The sequence below is a fragment of the Varroa jacobsoni genome, unplaced genomic scaffold (genome assembly GCF_002532875.2).
Source record: "Varroa jacobsoni isolate VJ856 unplaced genomic scaffold, vjacob_1.0 scaffold_607, whole genome shotgun sequence".
NCBI classification, from domain to species: domain Eukaryota; kingdom Metazoa; phylum Arthropoda; class Arachnida; order Mesostigmata; family Varroidae; genus Varroa; species Varroa jacobsoni.
The window spans coordinates 66,242-72,175 of NW_019213509.1; the positions used below are offsets into that span (position 1 = coordinate 66,242).

The 5,934-nt window shown below is 42.4% G+C and overlaps 2 long non-coding RNA genes across 2 annotated transcripts; one reads left to right on the plus strand and one right to left on the minus strand.

The window, feature by feature from the left end:
- The first annotated feature begins 1,522 nt into the window (after positions 1-1,522).
- LOC111261880 (uncharacterized) lies at positions 1,523-5,351 on the plus strand. Its single transcript, XR_002681266.2, has 2 exons — positions 1,523-2,256; positions 2,368-5,351. It is a non-coding gene; the product is annotated as an uncharacterized LOC111261880 (long non-coding RNA).
- LOC147753266 (uncharacterized) lies at positions 4,220-5,928 on the minus strand. Its single transcript, XR_015311720.1, has 2 exons — positions 4,854-5,928; positions 4,220-4,445 (listed from the first exon to the last, which is right to left on the minus strand). It is a non-coding gene; the product is annotated as an uncharacterized LOC147753266 (long non-coding RNA).
- Between the last annotated feature and the right edge of the window lie 6 nt (positions 5,929-5,934).

Here is a 5,934-nt window from a genome sequence, read left to right on the forward strand (position 1 = left end):
GCGACTTGGACACTTCATTCACACAATGTAGCGCAACAACGTTATGAAAGACACCATGTGGTCCAATTTCATCTCGTCTATAGCCCCTCGTTTCAGTGGCAATACCTACTGGGTCAAAATAAGGATTTCCTGAGCACTTCCTCACCCCCAACGAACAATGATCCTGCCGCTCAAGCGGTTTCGATGTCTCGTACACGCTTTAGCGAGGCTCCGAGCCTTGACGATATTACATCGACACAAGGGATCTACAAATCACGGTCACCCTTTTGTTCAGACGCTCGATTCTCCCGATTAGCGTCGGAAAACGATAAAGAAAAATGGCGAAGCACGCCTATGTTATGAAACGCGATGTGATTGTTTAGAATTTTAAGACGACACGTACACTCCATTGCGCTATATGATATTATAGATATTCAAAATACCCATATGTATGTGTGTCTACGTTGGCTTCATTACTTCGAATACATACTATAATAGTCTCATAAAACAATCTAGTTTAACCAATGGCGGCAGCTTCAGTTAACTTCAATTCATAAAAAATACAGGCTCTCTAGCTGTGAAGAGCTTTTTAAGCGAACCATCAAGAGCCGTTTGCTCCGATTTGTGTACGCGCAGTCAATCATTCGTGTGAAGTTATATTCTAATCGATAAACGAGAACTACATGAATATCGACTCAGCTTCAAAAAGGTAACGTCGTTAAAAGGGATTGAGGAGAACTGCCTGTGACACGGCCGACATTGGTAATCAGCCCGCGCCCTTTATGGACTCGCCACGACCTCGACGTGGCGTCGGTCTGAGCACCAAACAGCAAACAGCTGTTATTAGCACACTCTGTAACGAAGCTTCCCGGAATTATTTCAATGACAGTAAACCTTTTTTTATTTAATCACATTTGTCATGGAATTAGTGTGCTCTTTCATAGAAGTCGACAGCGCGCGGACGTCCAGTAAACAGCTTTATGTGCTACTTCTCTCACAGTGGTGGAATTATATCAAAGTACAAAGCAATTAGAAGTAAACAGATGGTAGCAAAGTTTCAATTGGCTCTATACGTGTTCCTCCAAGCTAATGTTCCTTACTTTTTTTTCTTTACTAGCAGCTTAGCATGTGCAAGGAGTAGTAAAACAGAGTGGGTGTGTTGTGGGCGAAATCAGTCGCTATGCATTAATTTAGGTCTAATTTTTGTGCTTGGGAAATCCTTGGAAGAGTAGGACGACTCACTCTAGCAGTAAAAGTTGTGCATCTCCAGGATCTCGTTGACACCTTGACGAAAATGGTTGCCGCCGCGCGAAAAGTTGTATTCGTCTATTTAGAGACACTAACGGTTAGAAGTTTTGTGGCCGAAGATCTTCTTGCAATACATCGTGACAGGTAAACGATGAGCTGCTTCCACTAATACCCGGCTACTCCAACTGTTGTCCTGTTAGTAGTACGAATTACGCTCGGCTTCAGATCCCCCCACTTCCTGTCCTTCTTTGCAGGCGCAGTGCAGATTACCTCATATTAAACTTCGACGTTAAACCCTGCAACTGAAGCAGGTTAACATGTATCTAATTTAAAAATGTCTCAATTTGGTTCATTTGCCATTTTTCATACATTAGCTATCATTTTCGTCTTTTGTTTTCCGTATCTCATAATAATTTTTCGAAATTATGCGTATCACATAGCATTCAAACATTTGAAAAACATATAAATACAACAATTTTACATAATAAATTGGATATATACATATATATATATATATATATATTTCGTTCTGTGAGTCGATTAGCCGTCACTGGAGTCGATTATATAAAAGCACAGCTTTCCGTTGGGTAAACTTAACCGATTTGCCTCCACGCTTCAATTAACTGAGCGATGCCATATGTGATTCTAGTAGTGTCCAAGTTGTGTGTGAGCCTGTGACGTTCAAGTTAGGTTAACAGGTCAGGTCTACTGCAGGAGCTGCTGCCTGCAACGGCTGAAGTGAAAGAGGACGTCTGCTATATCAAATCACACTTGTGTAGAACGTTTTCAAAGCGGAGTCTGCTAACGGACAGCAGACATGTACTATTCGTTTTCATATGTTTCTCTTCACAGACTTAACTGATAACTCGTGGATAGTAAAATCTTAAAGATGGATTAGGTGTCAATGAATATACGTAACGCAATAGGCTTGACTTTGTAAGAAAATAGAGCGTCTAGTTGGAAATAGTTAGTGTTCATCGAAACGTCGCGTACGGTAGCGCCTTTGTTCGTAATTGGGGCTTGTTATAGGTATGGCATATTTATAATTATTATTATAGCTAATTGGTCTTAGAAGTGTATAGGAGCAATTAGTTACCACAATAATAGAGTCTTCTGACGACTAGCTTTATTCCTTTCTAGCGATACGATGAAAGTTCGTGGCTGTTCCGATCCTGCATTAAACATGGGTTTCAGTGAGAATGATCAAGTCAACTCTCGTCAAATTCTACCCGAAAGGCTGGCGTGTAACGTTTGCCACTATATCGTATAGGCGTTAGTCTACTGCAGCTGTAACCACGTCTTGTGCAGTGACTGTTATCTGGCGCCTTCCGCATTCAGAAACAGTTGATCTGTTCTCCGTCGATACGACAAAAAACCGCGCCGTTAAAACCGGTTTAGTGATCTGTATAATTTGCCGAACTACTGTCATCGCAACACGTATCGACTTGGACGAAAAAGTTCATCGCCAGTCTGCCAGCCTCGTGCCCAAAGTGCAAATCGGTCGTGGGACTCGACGGACCCAAGACTCGTATGAGCCAGTGTATGACGATATCAAACGCAAGCGATCTAAATGACACTACGTGGAGGTTTTCCGGAAAAAAGAATCTCCTTAGGGCAAAGAGTTTTAGGGCAGCGGGTCCATCGTGTGCAGCAAAGGCCTCCGTTGCATCTGCTGTCTCAAAAACCATTGCAGCTAGTCAATTCTCACCCTACTAAATGACTCAAGAGATGTTTAGCCTGAATCGATGGCGCCAGCCAGTCCGAACTGCGCGTCCCCCGTGGCAATTGAGTGTAATTCAAACGGCAGAAGTAATGGCACCTGCCTTGTCGTCACCAGCGTCCATGAGCGCGTCGGCTCGAGCTACATCTGATCATAGACAATGGTATCAATCTACGTGCGACGAATCGGTGATCGAGGAACAGCAGGCTCAAAGAGATCCGTGGCCGTTGTATATATTTCTTCTGAGACAGAATTCAAATGCCCCTGAGCTCCTCAGTGGCGACCAGACGGTTTCTGAAGCTGTCAAAGACTCGGACAATCTGTCGAGTACAAATCAAGCTCCGATGTTTATTAAATCACCCGTGCGCACTGAGCCGCCCGACGGTTATCATCCGTTTTAACCGTATCGCTTTTTTCGAATTTTCGAGGCCAACCATTATGACGCGCTTCAGGCTTAACAGTCATTAAACGTCAAAAAAGCCTCCTCTATAAATAGCCAATCAAGTGAGTTGATAAAAGGTCGCCTTTTTACACATGTAGTAGTTGTACGGGATCAAAGCTGTTTTAGGCTTCGATGCATACGCGTGTTCGTAAAGCCGCATTCGAAGCTTGTTTTTGATTTCAATCACTGGAACCTTACGACAGGATCACAAAACATTATAGAACACCGATTACGTGGTTCGATTTTTATTCAGTGGTTTTTGTTAGAGGATCACAGATGTAATTGTCTACAAAGAGGCAAGTTGTTTGTTTTTTTTTCACTCAAACAAAATAAGTTACAGAGGCGGCAGGTTTTGCCCTGTATCGCTTGCCACATGTCTAGTCCGATTAAATTGACTATTTTAGATTATTGAACTGTTTTTATATTCGATGTATAAACTGAACATAGGGAGTGCATGGTACCAAAGCAAGTCATCAGTATTAATCAGCGTAAATATAGTGCATTGACATAAGCAGGATCCAAGAAACACCATGATACAACGTATCTATGCAATTATACTCCACAATATACCCACAAATACTGTTTTTACCTTATTTTATAGAACGTTATATGTAGTCACGTGCTTTCACCTTACCATAATAACGAAAAATCACCATACGTTTCTTGGAGGTTGTTTGCTTCGGCAAACCGAGCACTATTTATGTGGAAAGTGCTAAACATGAAGGACAACCACTCAAATACAACGATTATGATTTAACAATGAGGTGACGTTAAGATATCATACTAAGTATAGACGACCTTGTCCCTATAGAAATGAAACGCGGAACATATGAAATTTTTCTATAAAATGTTTTATTTGAAATCATTCTTTTTTACCTATCGAATATATGAATACAAACAGAAAGAAAAACAACCGTGTCGCTGTGTAATAAATAATGTATAGCGTTCGAGCAAAAGTTTAAAGCGTTTCTTCAGATCCATCCTACGTGCGCAACAAACCTCCGGCTTTAAGCTACCGATTTAATCGTTTACTATTTTTTACGGATAGACTCTTACCTGCAACATATGATAATGGAATAAAAATTTCAATTTTGACTTTAATAGGTGGCACCTATCATATCACTCCGTACCCCCAAATGTGACTAGTCTAGGATTATTTCTGGTTTGTAGAAAACGCAGTACGGGCGTTCGATGAGCTTGCTCGATTACTATGTAGATGCTAAATATGTGCAACACGTATTTTATAATTATTTTATTCACTGTATTGGTAAACTCTACACGGAGCTCAAGGGGGAAGCTCGACATCGTTTTCATCAAAAGAAAAATTACAAATTCCACCAGCGTTGTGGAGGCTAAACAAATATACTATATAGCGAAGCTTCTCGATTCAATTCTCTCTCAGATAGCTAGTCGGTTGGATATATAAACGCTGGTCTGACACTACAGCAGTACTCGAAGCCGCACCATGGTCTAGACAAAGACTGTGCAAGGAAACAACAGGTTGCAGTTGAGCGTGGCTCAGAGGAGGAGGCTCCGATGCAGAGGCGCAGGTCCAAGAGTGGCTTGCCTCGACCGTCAAGCTGCGCCCGATCAGACGCTGCCGTGTCACCCAGCCAAGGAGAACAGCTGGATTGTGGCGATTTCGTACTGCTAGTAAGACCTCGAGGAAGATCGAAAGCGTCGACGCCGTCTAATTTGGGCAGGCTTCGGGTCCTGATGAGTTTTTCGTGGGGTGGTCCAGGAGGAGGCTCCGAGAACTTGGCACGAATTTGACGACCGTGATTAGGGCCCTACAGCGGCTCCGAGTTCCCATCCCAGGAAGGCGCGAGCTAGCTCATTTGTAATCGCCGCGCATGTGCCAGACAACTGATAGCGACAAGAATTTTCGCTTGTGTGGTGGACGGCTGTCTGCTAGTACTTGAAGATGGTGGCATGAATAAACGCGAGTTTTAAGCGTTAGAATTTTCTTTACTGACTGACTATCAGGGAATTCTCTACTGACTAACCTGACTGACTATCAGGGGGGACTATCAGGGAATTCTCTACTGACTAACCTGACTGACTATCAGGGGGGGGGGGGGGGGTCAGACTATCAGGAAGTTATACTATCTAACCGAATTCTTATCTTAGGGCTTAGAATTCTCTACTACTATAGGGGCTTAGAATTCTCTACTACTATAGGGGTTAGAATTCTTCTATAGGGGTTAGAATTCTTATCAGGGCTTATAGGGGCTTAGAATTCTCTACTACTATAGGGGTTAGAATTCTTATCAGGGCTTAGGGGTTAGGGTTAAGGAAGTTAGAATTCTACTACTATAGGGGTTAGAATTCTCTATCAGGGCTTAGGGCTTAGGCTCTACTACTATAGGGGCTTAGAATTCTCTACTACTATAGGGGTTAGAATTCTTATCAGGGCTTATAGGGGCTTAGAATTCTCTACTACTATAGGGGTTAGAATTCTTATCAGGGCTTAGGGGTTAGGGTTAAGGAAGTTAGAATTCTACTACTATAGGGGTTAGAATTCTCTATCAGGGCTTAGGGCTTA